Source organism: Stigmatopora nigra, chromosome 20, assembly GCF_051989575.1.
Source record: "Stigmatopora nigra isolate UIUO_SnigA chromosome 20, RoL_Snig_1.1, whole genome shotgun sequence".
Classification (NCBI taxonomy): domain Eukaryota; kingdom Metazoa; phylum Chordata; class Actinopteri; order Syngnathiformes; family Syngnathidae; genus Stigmatopora; species Stigmatopora nigra.
Window position 1 is genome coordinate 4,039,315 of NC_135527.1, and position 16,933 is coordinate 4,056,247.

Sequence of the window (16,933 nt, forward strand, 5' to 3'; positions counted from 1 at the left end):
GGGAGTGCTCACCATTAGTTAGGCAGGTCATGGTGAGCCAGGCCATTGGGGAGTCCTCCCATCGTTGTATCCTGCCAGCCTCCCTTTCCTGGGGGGGAAGAATTCTTGACACCACAGCCTTTGTCGACTGCGGTGCGGACGAGAGTTTCATCGACCGCTCATTGATTGCAGAACTAGGAATTGGGACCCGGACTATCGAGAAGCCTCTTAAGATTACTGCACTGGACGGGCGTACCATTGGCAAAGTGGAACAACGCACCGACCCCGTTCTACTGCGCTTGTCCGGAAACCATCAGGAGAAGGCATGCTTCTACGTCTTGGACTGCCCGGAGGCGGCTATTGTGCTGGGTCTTCCTTGGCTAAAACGGCACAACCCAAGAATCGACTGGGAGGTTCCCAAGGTGGTGTCCTGGAGTCCATCATGTCATACCAACTGCCTCCAGGCAGCCCAATTGCCCCCGTTACCACCACCCCAGATTGAACCACCGGATTTATCGGCAGTGCCTGATTCTTATCGGGACCTCTCACTAGTGTTTTCAAAGGACCAAGCCTCCGTGCTTCCTCCGCATCGGCCTTACGACTGTGCGATAGACCTATTACCCGGTGCTTCACTTCCTCGACGCCGGATTTATAACATCTCCCGGCCGGAGAGGAAGGCCCTGGAGGATTACATCTCCGGGGCATTAGCATCGGGACAGATCCGCCAGTCCTCCTCCCCCGTTGGGGCAGGGTTTTTCTTTGTGGACAAGAAAGATGGGTCACTGCGTCCCTGCATTGATTACCGTGCCTTAAACCAAATCACGGTTAAAAGGAATTACCCGCTGCCACTCATGGACTCCGTTTTTACCCTGCTGCAGGGTTCTTGCAGCTTCACCAGGTTGGACCTTCGAAACGCTTATCATCTGGTCCGGGTTCGGGAGGGGGATGAGTGGAAGACGGCTTTTTCCACCCCCCAGGGCCATTTTGAATATTTGGTCATGCCCTTTGGACTCCGTAATGCCCCGGTAGTGTTCCAATCATTGATAAATGATGTCCTCCGGGACATGCTTGATCGTTTTGTTTTCGCTTATCTGGACGACATTTTGATATTCTCCAACAGCCTGGAGGAGCACGTGCAGCACGTACGCTTAGTGCTGCAACGTTTGTTGGAGAACCGCCTTTTCGTCAAAGCAGAAAAATGTGAGTTCCACGTCTCGGAGACTACCTTTCTCGGGTTTGTGGTGGCTGCCGGGGAGATGCGGATGGACACCAGTAAGGTGGAGGCGGTGACCCAGTGGCCCAGGCCAAAGGGTAGAAGGGAGTTACAACGTTTTTTGGGGTTCGCTAATTTCTATCGACGCTTCATTAGAAATTATAGCAGGGTCGCTGCACCCCTCACGACGCTAACTTCCACAAAGCTCCCGTTCTGTTGGTCGGAGGCAGCAGAGGCGGCTTTTTGTGACCTAAAATCCTGTTTTACTACCGCCCCCGTCCTCGCCCACCCAGATCCTAAGTTACAGTTTCAGTTAGAGGTTGACGCCTCAGAGGTAGGCGTCGGTGCCGTCCTCTCCCAGCGCGGGCAAGCAGATGGGAAAGTACACCCCTGCGCTTTTTTTTCCCGTAGGTTGTCCCCAGCCGAACGTAATTACGGCATTGGGGACAGGGAACTGCTCGCCGTTAAATTGGCCCTAGAGGAATGGAGACACCACCTTGAAGGGGCTAGTTTACCCTTCGTGGTGCTGACTGATCATAAGAACTTGGAATACCTCAGGTCGGCCCGAAGGTTAAACCCTCGCCAGGCTAGATGGTCCATGTTTTTCAATAGGTTTGATTTTACCCTGACTTATATTCCTGGCTCCAAGAACGGGAAGTCAGATGCCCTGTCCCGCGTTTTTCAGTCCCCTGACTCGAGGAGAGAGTCTCCGACAATTTTACCCTCCTCCCGCATTCTGGCCAGTATGGAAATAGGGTTAGTGGCGGAGGTGTTAAGGGCCCAGGATGTGGAGCCGGACCCTAGGAGAGGTAATCGAAAGAAATTGTTTGTTCCCACACCAATGCGTCCAAGGATATTGGAATGGGCCCACACCTCATGGCTTACCTGCCACCCGGGGGTTGCCCGCACACAGGCGGTGTTGCGCCAACGCTTCTGGTGGCCAACATTGAGAGCGGACACAAGATCCTTCGTATTGGCCTGCGAAGTATGTGCACGTAATAAGACCTCTAATAAGCCAAGCTCGGGTTATCTTCTCCCTCTCCAGATCCCCAGCCGTCCCTGGTCCCATATTGCGGTCGATTTCGTCACAGGCCTCCCTAAGTCCCAGGGTAACACCGTTATTCTCACAGTGGTCGATCGTTTTTCCAAAGCAGCCCATTTCATCCCCCTACCCAAGTTACCTTCAGCCCTGGAAACTGCCAAGCTCCTTGTAAAACACGTTGTCCGCTTACATGGAATTCCTGCCGACGTGGTCTCCGACCGGGGGCCACAATTCACGTCGCATGTTTGGTCGGCTTTTTGTGCTGCGTTAAAGATCACCCCTAGCCTCTCCTCAGGTTACCACCCTCAATCTAATGGCCAATGTGAGCGGACTAACCAACAACTGGAGGCGGCTATCCGCTGCGCCACTCATGCCGATCCTACCACCTGGAGCGAACAGCTACCATGGATCGAGTATGCGCACAACTTCCACCCCAACGCTTCCTCTAACCTGTCTCCCTTCATGTGTTCACTAGGTTACCAACCCCCCTGTTTTCCTTCGCTGGAGGCAGAGATTGCAGTTCCCTCCGTCCAGGCACACATGACCAGATGTAGCCTTATATGGGAGAAGGCCCGGGCTGCACTGCTGCGCTCCTCAAACCTTGCCCAGAAGCAGGCAAACCGCCGTCGTGCCCCAGCACCCACCTATGTTGTTGGCCAGAAGGTATGGTTGTCCACCCGCGATCTTCCCATTAAGACAGAGTCCCGGAAGCTGTCTCCCCGCTTCGTGGGGCCGTATAAGATTGAGCGGATAATCAACCCTTGCGCAGTGCGTTTAAAGCGCCCACCATCCCTCCGTATCCACCCCACTTTCCATGTATCTCAGATTAAACCGGTAGCCTCGAGTTCCTTGAACCCACCCAATCCCCCTCCACCCCCTCCACTAATGGTCGATGGAGGCCCGGCATATTTGGTGGAGAGGCTGGTGGACGCTCGCCGCCGGGGCCGTGGCATGCATTACCTCGTCGACTGGAAGGGCTACGGTCCCGAGGAACGGAGCTGGGTCCCTGCCCGCCACATCCTATGCCGGGAACTGATTGAGGATTTCCACCGTGACCACCCGGGGGCCCCTCGTGGCGGGCCAAGTGGCCCGCGTAGAGGGGGAGGTAATGTCAGGCCTCAGACGTGACTGGTGGCGGGGTGTTCCAGCCCGACCAATCACTGGCGCAGCTCCAACGAGCGGAGTGGCGCCAGGTGGAGGCAATCAAGGTTCTGCCAGGATATAAGGCCACCGGATACCCAACCAGCTGCCGGATCGTAATCTCAGCTCGCTCGCTGAAGCAACCCCTGGTACAGGCCATTGTTCTATGTTGATTCATTGCCCTTTTCTCGCCCAGGAACTACCAAGTCTGAGACCGCAAGGAGATCAAGAAACCAAAGGATAATCGACCCGGATTGGAGGAGAACTACCCAGGACATCGACAGGATTGGACTTGAACTACGGCAAGAGACAGACTGGTAAAAGGAAGCAGGAACAGCCAGGAGTACCACCAGGACACGAACTGTATATAGTTGAATTGAGCACGTATCAATAAAGGTGAACAAAGAACTGGACTTCTATCTCGCCTGCTTTGGGGCCATTTACAAGATCATAACAATATCCTCGTCATAGTTGACCACTACACGTTTTGTCCAAGCATATGCCACCACCACCAAGTCAGGAAAAGCTGCTGCAAACCTTATCTTCAATGACTTTGCTCTGAAGTTTGGGTTCCCCGTACGTATCCACCATGATCAGGGAAGAGAATTTGAAAACCAGTTGTTCACCCAGCTGAAGAAACTCAGTGGTATGGCTGGATCAAGGACAACACCGTATCACCCGATGGGTAATGGTCAAGTGGAACGAATGAACAGAACACTACTGCAGATGCTCAGAACACTGACTGAGACACAGAAATCGAATTGGAAGGAGTCTTTGAACAAACTTGTGCATGCTTACAACTGTACCCGTTGTGATGTGACAGGTTATTCACCATTTTATCTACTGTTCGGGAGATCGCCGAGGCTCCCAGTGGACATGCTCTTTGGACTGTGCAACAGGTCCGATACAGATGGACAGCAGGACTATGTGGAGAAATGGAGACGAGGGATGGAGGAGGCGTACACCATTGCCACCGAGAACGCACGGAAAGCGGCAGAAAAAGGTAAAAAGCACTATGACACTAAAGTAAGGAGTTCTGTGCTACAACCAGGAGAACGCGTCCTGATAAAAAACCTGACACCAAGAGGAGGACCTGGGAAGCTCCGTGACTTCTGGGAAGATACAGTTCACACAGTGGTGAAGCAAATGGGATCTGACCTACCAATTTATGAAGTTAGGCCAGAAAGAGGTAAAGATCGTTCCAGAATTCTGCACAGAAATGTACTAATGTCTTGTGACCATTTGCCCGTTGAGATAACACCAGAAGAAGGGAAAATCGGCACGAGGACGCCGAGAAAGAAACAGCAGCCGGCATCTCATCAGGAGTCAGACGAAGAAAGCGATGACGAAGATGACTTCCACTATGAGCTACGCCAGCTAAATGAGAGAGGTACCCAAGAGATGGAGCCGGAGCACAGGCCACTGCCTGTGGACCAGACACACGAAGTGAGGGGCCCTGCTTCCGGACCAGTACAAGTAGAAGAGGACCATCAGCTGGAGGACCTGCCTGGTGAGGGAGCAAACCCTCCTCTTGAAGGTCCTAGTGATGAGCAGTTATCAGAGACTTCCCCGCCAACCGCCGTGACGGAACCTGAGGCGCTGACTGATGAACGGCCGAGAAGGGAGAGACACCCACCACGACGTACGACCTATGACCATCTTCAGTCACCGCAGGAGCGGCTAACTGTTTACCCTGCACCAGGAGTGGCCCCTTGGTTAGTACACCTGCATCCATATTACCTGCAGCCACCTTTTTTGTTTGGACTCCAACAAGCTTGAACATACAAGGACGACGTGCATGATGCTGTCATGGACTGTCATGGACTGTTATGGACTGTTATGGACCGTTATGGACTGTGATTACTGTGCCAACCAGTAAAACGTGGACCGTACGAGTTGTGGATTATATTTGAACTGTGGCCGTGCCGCCTGGACTGTAATGAGCATCGGCTCACCAAAGTGGAAATGTTTGGGAGCATATTAATGTCGGGACGACATTTGTTTTTGTGGGGGAGAGTGTGACAGGGTGAAGTAGTTGATGTTATACATGAGTGCAGGTGTTAAGTTAAAAAGGGACTCATGCCGCTAGCATGCGTTAAACACGGGGCGATGACGTAATGATTAACCAATGGGCATAGACCTTGGGATAGTATAATAACGGGCTATTCAGACATTTCTCTAAGTTGGTTTGAAAATACAACAAAGGACCTGTCTGATTATTTCACCCGTCTTTTAAAGGTATGTTGCTTTGTTTTGAATAACGATTGAGTGTGAGATGTGCAAGAGGCAATAGTAGCATGTGAGAAAGAACGTAATGCTTAGTGATGCTTGTTAACTTTTTTTATGTGTGCGCGTAAATGTGCGAGTCTCGGGTATTGTTTACAGCAAGCTACCTTCGGCCGCTGGTTATTTACTTTTTCATGTGTGCGCGTAAATGTGCGAGTCTCGGGTATTGTTTAAAGCGAGCTACCTTCGGCCGCTGGTTGTTTACTTTTTTTATGTGTGTGCGTGAATGCGCGAGTCTCGGGTGCATTGTCTACAGCAGGCTACTTTCGGCCGCCGTTATAAGGATAGCATAATAAGTATGCAGTATATGACGGCCGGAACAAAAGGGTAACAAGTTACAATACTCATAAGTTATAATCGTTTATGCAGCAAGTACATTGCTTTGGATTATAACGGGTTGTTAATATGTTACTATGTATATATTTGAGTGTTATTGTATATTATGTTTTGTGTGAATTGCTTAAATAACTAAAGTTGGTTTGAAAATACAACAAAGGACCTGTCTGATTATTTCACCCGTCTTTTAAAGGCGAAATACCACCACCCCGTGGAAAATCACGGGTACAACACCTATTTAAATTGATCTCACTATTTCTTAACCTGTTCCTGAAGTTGTATTTTCTGATCTATCAGATGACAAAACATATGTCCGATTATTATTACTACTATTACAATCATTACTATCATTCCCATCATTCCCACCAATCCCACCATTACCACCATTACCACTATTGCTACTATTACTACTATTATTATTTTACCATATGAAAGAATACAGAGGTTTCTTTTTTTCAATTGAAGTGTGTATTTGAGAAATTTGTAAATTGGGGTAAGGCGGTATGGGCTGGAGTTTATTTTGTTGCATGAGTTATTGGAACAATAGACGCAGATAACGTCGTCACACTTGCAAAATATTGTAATCCACGGGTAGTATTCTCAACAGCAGGCTTTTAAAGTGGAATTGGGAGATAAGAAAATGTACACATACCTATGTAGTCTCGCATACATTGCAACATCAAGAGAATAACATTTGGACACGGCAAATATAAATCACACCGAGCAAATGCTCATCAAACGTGAACCCACCTTCTAGTCTGTGAAGAATAACTTTTGCTTGCATTAATTTGCAATCGACGGGGTGGTGTTGACGTGTAAGGTCCTGTTTTACGTCAAAAAGTTCCTCCTGCAACTTTGTTGTTGTTGTTTTCACGGCAGCCATTTCGCACACTTGATATCGGCTTTTTTTTTTATAGAAGCTAGCTCGCGGAGCTAAATAAAGTCGCACAGTTTTAAGATGGATTACTGATGTTGAATCCGTAAAGTTATTAAGGCTAGAAACGTCGTGAATACTTCAGTTCAGTTAAGTGACTGGAATTCGAAGACAAATTAGACGGGCAAAAAGTCAGATATTCGCAGAGTAAGCTCTCCCTATTCGGCCATCTTTATTCCCCCTCGCGTTTCTGGTCAGGGGTGCATGATGGGAAAGACAGTTTCCCGCGACGCAAACCTTCCGTTCAAAATAAGATGTTTAATGTATGTATAATATTCAATCTATATCTGAAAAAAAATGGGCAAAAAATCAATAATGGGAGACACATTGTGTCGGAATCGCTGCTTTTTGTCTATATGCTGTGTCTTTTTTAATGGAAATAAAAAAGTGTTATTATCATTCCTAAGGTTTATTGAAACTTTGTATTTTTAAATTGATCTATGATGTATGATGCAGTCCACGAGTCTCAAACCCCTGTTAATATTTATTGTTTGGCTTCACGTATTTTTCCTATATATATGAAATAAATGTGTTAATATTAATAGGACAATACGTATAACTAAGTGGCATATAATTCTCTTATACTGGTATCATTTGTATATTTTAATTTCAATACTGTTAACCTGGCAAAAACTTTGACGTGTCTCTATATATTTAAACAGAGTTTATACCCGAATGGCATTTATAAATTAAATGATTCCGTCATTATCTTGGTTGTATTGATTGTATGAGTTTTTAAAACGAAATGACTGAAAAATATCAGTTGGTCTCATTCGTATTTGAGTCTGACTACCACCAGCATAACATAAAAGGGGAGGTAGGGGGCTTCTACCCCGAAACACGCTTTTCTTTTTGAACTCCTGAATTCATTTTTAATCATTGTACATGGTCAAAAAATAATTGCAGACGCAGGAGGTTTTCCACAAGGAACACTCGATCGTTTGCAAAAGAATGCATGCAAAAGTTGTTCTTCACAGACTAGAAGGTGGGTTCACTTTTTCTATTCATATATTCTCTCAATGTGTAATAAAATGGATTTTTTTGTGCGCTGTAATAATTTAATTATCGAATAAACCCAACAGATATGGATATTTTTCTTAAGGATACCCATCGATCAAAAATCATATCAGATTTTAACGGAAATCAGACCCAATGCGTCATTTTCAGAGTATTGGAATCGGGTAAAAGCATTTTTTTTTATTTTTTGAATGACATTTGGGGCGGCCCGGTAGTGCGGTGAGCCTCACAGCTCTGAGGTCCTGGGTTCAAGACCAGGTCGGTCCAACTGTATGGAGTTAGCATGTTCTCCCCAAGCCTGCGTGAGTTTCTTCCGGGTACTCTGGTCTCCTCCCACATTGGACATTCTAAATTGCCACTAGGTTTGAGCGTCATTAGTTGCCATTGACAGGGAGAGATGTCCAATCCAGTTTGACTGCGATCCCTCCGGTCAAATTGGATTGGATGCCTGTCGTCATTAATGGGAGGGAAATAGGATCACTTGCTCTGGCAGTTAATGAGTTAAGATAGCGAGTAACAAAATGATCCATAAAGGTCAAGCTAAACGGATCTGACACATTTGTAGGTTTTAAAATAATGAAAACAACCTCTGGCTCATTGGTCTGGTGGTATAATTCTTGCTAAGGGTGAGAGAGGTCCTGGGTCCAACTCCTGGATGAGACATAATCTTGTCGAATTGTGATCTATTATGGGGGTTGATATGTTGCATGCTTCACCTGAGAAAAAAGTGTTGATTTGTCATATATGATGGGGTGATATGGGACATTAGCCATCTGAGAAAAAAAGTTTCACATAATGAGTATATCTGGCTCCTTGGTCTAGTGGTATGATTCTTGCTTCGGGTGTGAGAGGTCCCGGGTCCAACTCCTGGGCGGGCCCTAGTTTTATTGAATTATGATATATGATGGTGTGGGTGATATGGGACATTAGCCATCTAAGACAAAAAGTGTCAGTTTAAGAGCACCTCTTGCTTGTTGGCCAATACTTCAATAAACTCAAACATTGGAAGACATACTGAGGCAGATATAATGAAAGTTAAGGCCGCGTCTGCAGAGGCGGAGATGCAACAATTTCAGAGGCCGGAGAGTGTGACAACTCTCCAGGCTCCCCAAAGCTATTTCCCGCTGAAAAGCTGCTTCAACTGTGTTTTTAATAGAGATAAGACAAGTCATAAAAATGGGAGGCGTTAATACAAATGAAGGAGGTGGAGTACAAAAGGTGTTGGGCACATTTTAACCAATAGGTGTAAATTAAATTATATTCTAGTAACTTTTAATACATCAGAGTGTAAAAGGGCGCAAGATTAAATATAAGAATACAATTTATATTTCACATTAGCCACCTAAGGAAAAAAGTGTCACCGTATGGACACCCCTGGCACATCTGTCACATTGACTTAAAAAATTTGACAGACAGGCCGGGTCAGCACAAGATACGATACATATAAAAAACTGCATCCTTTAACAGTACATATGAAACATTAACAGAAAAAAGGACTAAAGTACTAACATACTGATCACTCATCTTTAAAGTAAAAAGTATGAAGTACAAAGTAAAGTAAAAAGCGATAAAATAAGAAATATTCAAATGTAATTTAAAAAAAGATAGAGGGGCTGTAAAACACAAAAAACAAAAAGAGTGGACAGACCTACTGCCACAGGCGAATTATTCGATCGAAATGTTTGTCATAAGACAAAATGTTGTATGGCGAAGTGGTCGTATCACAAGGTACAGTGTTTAACATGTGAGAAAGAAGATTATGTTTAGTAAGGATTATTTACTTTTGATGTGTATGCATGAATGTATGAGTCTTGGGTAAAGCCCATGGAATAGTAAGCCATGAGTCAATTTTCAATTCAAGTTGGTTGTTCATTTTACAAATCAGCTGTAGTAGCTCAGTTGGGAGAGTGTTAGACTTAAGATCAAAAGGTCCCTCGTTCAACCTCTAGTGTCGGCAACACATCGGACTTTGCAAACCCAACCTAATTCAGCTGGCAGTCAGTTTGAAAATGGTTTCCTTGTAAGCCACTTTGCAGTCAAGTTAGATTCTTATCACCTCCTTAATCCAAATAGGCTCAGACTGAGATTGACAATATGCGAATAATCACAAAGGTTGTTCAAACGGTGATCCCGCTGCATCAGCATCTTCTTAAATGTCCTTCTAGGTCTGCATTCTGGGGTGAAGGTCCCGTAAACAGTCCTTGGTGACTTGGTGACTTGTTACAATCTTGAGTTCTCCTCAGACAAATTGAAGAAGCTTTCATACAAAAATGCTTAAACACATATAATAGTATTAATGAATACTGTCCAACACTAAGGATAAATATTTCTTTTCTCATATTTAGATGTAATTTTCGATTGTTTACATTTTTTTTACCTGTCTTGTTCAGTTGTTTTTTTGAAATGATACTGCATTTTTTTTGTTGGTAACATGCTCTCAAGTATGTGTATGAATCTATAAGGCAATTTCAAGAACATTTTTTTCACAGCAATGGTAACTCTTGGAAGTGGGGTAGTTTGCCTCTACAAAAAAGGAACTGATGTTGTCTCCCGTGGGGTTAATCAGGCCCAGTGATTCTTGGACCAATGTTGACCGGAGCCTTGTAGCCCTGGTAGGGTTACCCATGGCCAACTGGTCTGATGTGTGGGATTAGACGAATAATGGCTCAGAGGATATCTTATGATGAGCAACATTATTGGATGAAATCTTCCCTCGCCCGGACGCGGTTAGGAAGAGCCTGAGCGTAAGGTTGAGAAATCCCGGCTCGACATAGTTTGGCTCTGGAGTTGCCCGCGGGACAAAAGGGTTGCATCCCTCAGTTTTCAGGTGGGGGAACGGCACTTGATTGTTGTATGTGTGCATGCACAAAACAGCAGTTCAGGGTATCTACCCCTTTTGGAGTCCTTGGGGGGGTTGCTGGAGAGTGCTCCTTAGGGGGACTCCATGTTCTGCTCGGGGACTTCAATGTTAATGTGAGAACTGGAGGGATTGATTGGGAAGAACGTCCCCCCTGATCGAAACCCGAGTGGTGTTCTATTGTTGAATTTCTGCGCTCGTAGTGGATTGACAAACGAACACCATGTTCAAGCATAAGGGTGTCCGTATGTGCATTTGGCACCAGGACACCCGCATGTTTTGGATACTCGGTAAAGAGAGGGACGGAGCTCTCAACCAATCACAACCTGGTGCTGAGTTTGCTCCAAAGGTGGGGGCAGATGCCAGTGCAACCCGGGAGACCTAAAGGTTTCGGTCCCCTATTAGAAGGACCTCCAATTCCCACTCGCTGCTCTCTGCTCGACCTCACCCGTCCGTCCACGCATCTCCGTGCCGACTGGCCCGACAGTCGCACCCGGGCCAATGCCATCACATTGCTGTTCATCTCATTTAGGCAGAGCGTGGTGCTGAAAATGCCAAAATCGTGGGTTCGACCGCCCAATGGGCACAGCCTCTCAAGAACACAGGTGTCAAAGAGGCAGCCCGGGGAACAAATCTGGGCGGCTGCATCATTTTGTGCGGTTGGACACCCTTGTTCTAGAGTAAGTTAAGATTGCCTAAAATTATTTATTTTGCCGTAACATAACAGTTTAGCTCGCTGACATTTGCAATTGCGGTCACACAAAATTCATGGTCACTTTGCACATGGCTGGTTAACTCAGTTGGTCAGAGTGAGGTGCTAATAATGCCAAGGTCGTGGGTTTGACCTCCATATGGGCCATGACCTCTCTATAGTCAGATAAAATTACCTAGACTAACTTCTTTTGCCGTAACATAAGTGTTTAGCGAGTTGAGGTGTTGCATTGGTGTTATTGTTCAAATACTGGGGTGGTGGGCACATGGCCTGTTAACTCAGTTGGTCAGAGTGTGGTGCTAATAACGCCAAAGTCGTGGGTTCAACCCCCACACGGGCCATGACCTCTCTGTAGTTGTATGCCTAACACAAAGTATTTTGCCCAACATAACATAATATCTTGTCTTGATGTTTCCTCAGTTTCTGTGATCTGGTAATTTCTCTGCTCCACTTGAAATCTCAGTGAGGGAATATTAGCTAAGTTTGTTCCCACCACATTTCTGTTCGTCCCAAATTGTTGTGAAATTATATTTGTCTTCATACTCAAGCGGCCAGAACAGTGTTTTTCAACTTTGCTTAGCCTCCAATGAGGAAGCCTGTAGAAAAGAGCTACCTTGCTAACGCTAGTTGGCTAACGTTCTGAACCTTAGCTTTTCATGCTAATTGCTAGCATGCGCAAACATGAGATGGGACACAATTGACGTATGTTCTGTCAATATTAGAATACAACAACACATCACAAAATATTTATAGTTGAGGATTCTGGGTCACATTTTTCACTCATTCATGGATATCTTTTTAACGCGAAAAGCTAAGCTAACCAAAAATGACAGAACCCTTCTTGAGAGAGTAATTACTTGCTCAAGATGCTAAACAAAAAGTGCATAAGCTGATGACAACACTTTTTTTTCAAAATTGGATATAATTTTTACAAATGGAAGTATAGTTCTATAACCTTAAAGACATAATTAAATCTTAAATGGCCATCCAGAAAAATGTATCACATTTCCCTTCCCAATACGTGTATGAGACCAACAAAAACGGCGACCATATTGAAGCATTTTAACCAATCACATTTCAGCCGTTATTTGTTGCTAGGATCAGAAATCGTCCTCAAGGCCTTCACAATCAGTTCTGCAGGCTCTGCTGCAATATACAAGCGTCGATAAGACTGTTGCTCTAACCAACCAGAATTCGATTTGGTGACACCAAGGCCATTTCATAGGCGGAGGGATACGTCATCGCTTTCACCAACTATGATTGGCTGGTAGGCAGACCAAAGCCTAAGTGTGCCAGCCACAGGTCGTAAACTCCAACCACAATGACAGATGGAGGAAAACAAATGGATTTGGTTGCAGATTTGCTCACAGAGCTATTTTCCACACATATTTTTCCAGAAAAAAATGGACATTAAGAAAGGGCGGTCAACGCCAAAGCTAGCAAGCTTTGGAGTTGTCTGACCATTCTTAATAAGGTCCAGCTTTTCTTGAAAAGCCCGACTTGAAAATGGCTTTGACAGTAAATCTGCAATCAAATCCATTACGAGATCATCTTCACTCTTGAAAAGCTCACCAGATGACCAGGTGACATCTTCCTCTTTTTGATTGGAGATTGATTTTCTCTCTTTTGCTCTTCAATATGGGGCCATGCAGAGGTGTTTGCAGACTCTGCCCCTCCACTAGCCCTACCCAGATCCTCTTCTATCTTAAAAGACTCCTCACCAGTTGAGCAGGTGACATCTTCTTCCTCCATTTTTATTTCAAGTTGCTCTTCTCTCTTTTGGTCTGGAGAAAACTCGGGCTCCTCCCCTTCGAATTGGGGGTGCTGATTTCTGAAACTTGCAAAGACACAAAGATAAATGATATTCAGTCATACTTCTAACAAAATTAATTGGCTCCAGAACTTTTTTCGTAACTTGAAAATTTTGTAAAAAGAGGTGTATATATATATATATATATAAATATATATATATATATATATATATATATATATATATATATATATATATATATATATATATATATATATATATATATATATATATATATATATATATATATATATATATATATATATATATATATATATATATATATATATATATATATATATATATATATATATATATATATATATATATATATATATATATATATATATATATATATATATATATATATATATATATATATATATATAACTATATAAGACTTCTTTATAGGACTAGGTGTTAAATATCCCTAATATTCAGCACATCAATTGACAGAGATTGGAGATATGGTCTTACATGGGGTGGGATTTGGCTAGGATCACGTGGTGCCACCTGCACGCCACATCATCAGTTGTTTGCCCCACACGTCATTGGGTGTTTCGGCCACTTATAACAAGACACCCTCTGCAGAGGTTGGCCCACCACAGGATGATCAGCCCCGGGTGTGTGGCGCAAGGTGGAACCACGCGATCAATTGGCAGCCCATGTTGCATCCTTACGTTTCAGCCACAGCCAGTGACTGCTCCGTTCCGCTGCAGTGGCAAGTTCTTTAATTGCCTTCCGTTGGGCCTGCCCCCTAATCCCTACTTCCTTCAGGAGCCTTGTGGTGGACTTGGCAACAAAGCCTCGACAGCCCACCTCCACCGGCCACACCTTTACGCTCCAGCCCCGCCCCTCTGCTTCAGCTGCTAAGTTGGTATATCGCAGCCTCTTCCGCTCAAATGCTTCATCGATGGCCTCTTCCCATGGGACGGTGAGCTCAACAATGAAGACACGCCGGCAGGATTTGGACCAGAGGACCAGATCGGGGCGCAGGTTGGTTGTTGCAATTTCTGGTGGGAAGGTGAGTCTCTGGGTGAGGTCCACCCGCATTTCCCAGTCCCGGGCAGCGTTCAGTGGGCCTGGATCCGGAGGAGATGTCTTGGTTCCTCTCTTCTCCCCTTCCCGAACAAAAGTTGTTTTCTGTGGGACTGTAGTCTGGAGAGGCAAGGCATTGGTGGTTACCCTCCTGCTCTCGAGTTCAGCAGCCAGGCACTTCAACACCTGGTTGTGGCGCCAGGAGTATCTTCCCTGCGTTAGGCTGGTTTTGCAACCCACCAAGATGTGTTTGAGGGTTGCCGGGGCTGCACACTGGAGGCAGGCTGGGTCCTCTCCATACCAGACATGTAGATTGGTTGGAGAGGGCAGGACATCATATGTGGCTCCAATGATGAAGCTTAGCCTATTGGCCTCCATGCTCCACAGATCGCCCCACGTGATTTTCCTCCTCTCCACACCTTCCCACTTCATCCAGCGGCCTTGCTGAGCCTGGGAGACCGCTGTGGCACATCTGGCTGCTTCCTCCTGGTGGCGCACTTCCTCCACCACCATGTGCCGCCGTTCAGCTGGGGCAGCCCTTTGCCAGGTGGGTGTTGCTGTCTCCAACCCAAGGCCACCTCTGCCATGTTGGACATGACCCACTATATCCCGGTGTCGGAGGGCGGTCTTTGCCCCCGCAACTGCTGCAGATGGCCTCCATTTCCTCCCCGTTGCTAGGGTTGGAGCGGCACCTCTGACGAATGGATCCCGGGATTCATTGAGAGTCATCTCCAGTCTTGACTTGGCACATTTGTACTCCTCCGTCAGGCCTGAGATTGGTAGGGAGAGAACTCCATTGCCAAACAAGCCAATGCTGCTCCGGCATCTCGGCAGTCCAAGCCACTTCCTCACCTGCGAATTCACCAGTCTCTCCAGCCGATTGGCGTGGGATATAGTGACCTCATAGATGGAAATTGGCCACATGAGACGAGGCAGCAGCCCGAACTGAAAGCACCACAGTTTCAGCTTTCCAGGCAGAGCTGTGCTGTTGATCTGCTTGAGGCCATTGATGGTATCTTGCTTGAGTTGCTCCAACTGCTTCGAATCTTTGAGCTCTGCGCTGTACCAGCGGCCAAGACTTTTGACAGGCTTCTCCAGAATGGTTGGTATTGGCTCGTTGTTGACATGGAACCTCTCATTGGTGAGCTTGCCTTTGACAATGGAGATACTGCGGGATTTGCTGGGTTTTATCTCCATTCGTGCCCATTTGATGTTTCCCTGGAGTTTATCCAGCAGGCGTTTGGTGCATGCGCTTGTTGTTGTTATTGTCGTCATGTCATCCATGTACGCTCTGATTGGAGGAAGACGCAGTCCGCTCTTCAACCGTTCCCCTCCAACCACCCATCGGGATGCTCGGATAATAAGCTCCATTGCCATGGTAAACGCCAGTGGGGATATGGTGCAGCCCGCCATTATGCCAATCTCGAGATGCTGCCAGGCAGTTGTACTAGTCTGTGTTGCAACGCAGAACTGGAGGTCTTGGAAATAGGCTCTGACCAGACCTGTGATGCACTCGGGGACTTGGAAGAAGTTGAACGCTGTCCACAAAACCTCATGAGGCACTGAGCCGAATGCATTGGCAAGGTCCAAGAATACCACATGCAGGTCCTTCTTCTCCTTCTTGGCCGTCTGCACCTGGTGCCAGATGACACTTGTGTGTTCCAGACATCCTGAGAATCCACTTATCCCTGCCTTCTGCACTGAGGTGTCGACAAGGTTGTTCCTCTGCAGGAATGCCGAGAGCCTCTGGGCCACAACACTGAAGAATATCTTTCCTTCCACATTCAGAAGACAGATCTGTCGGAACTGATCGATGGTTGAGGAATTCTTCTCTTTGGGAATCAGGATCCCTCCCGCTCGTCGCCATGCCTTCGGTATAATTCCTTTTTCCCATGCCACTCTCATCAGCCTCCAGAGGTACTTCAGCACGCCCGGCGTGTTCTTATAGAAACGATATGGAACGCCGTTGGGTCCAGGGGCTGAGGCAGTTCTTGCCCGCTTTACTGTGCTCTCAACTTCGCTCCATGTTGGGGGCCTTGTTTCCATCTGGTGCTCTGGTGGATGGATTGGTGGCATGTCATCCGGAATGCTGGCTGGCACATGCCTCTGATTGTCGGAGTAGGTCTTCCTCAGGTGCTCCTCTAGTTCCCCTACGGGTGCTTTGAGGGTCCCAGTTTTCTCCTTGACAAAGAGGTCTTTGACGAACTTGTGGGGATCTCTGTAGAAGGCAGTCCTCGTTCGTTCCTTCTTCTTGTGTTGTTTTCTCAAGCATTCTGCTCTTCGCAGTGTTGCAAGACGCTGCTTGATGTCGCCCTGTAGTGCCTCAAGTCCTTTCCTTTCCACTTCTGTGGCCCTATTCCACTGTTTTCTCAGGGACCTTCTTTCTTTCACAAGTCTTTCAATCTCTTTTTGTCTCCTGGACTTGAGATGAGCTGCTGGTTCCTTCTGTGTCCTAGGATTCTTACTCTTCACCCCAAATCTCTCCGATCCATAGTTGTAGATGAACTCTCCAATTTTGTCCAGCTTCTTGTCCACGCTCCCTTTCAGGCCTTCAAGAAGATGGACAAGG

At 46.3% G+C, this 16,933-nt stretch overlaps 1 non-coding gene across 1 annotated transcript; it reads left to right on the forward strand.

The window, feature by feature from the left end:
* Positions 1–11,783: 11,783 nt before the first annotated feature.
* trnai-aau (transfer RNA isoleucine (anticodon AAU)) lies at positions 11,784–11,857 on the forward strand. Its single transcript has one exon. It is a non-coding gene; the product is annotated as a tRNA-Ile (tRNA).
* Positions 11,858–16,933: the final 5,076 nt, after the last annotated feature.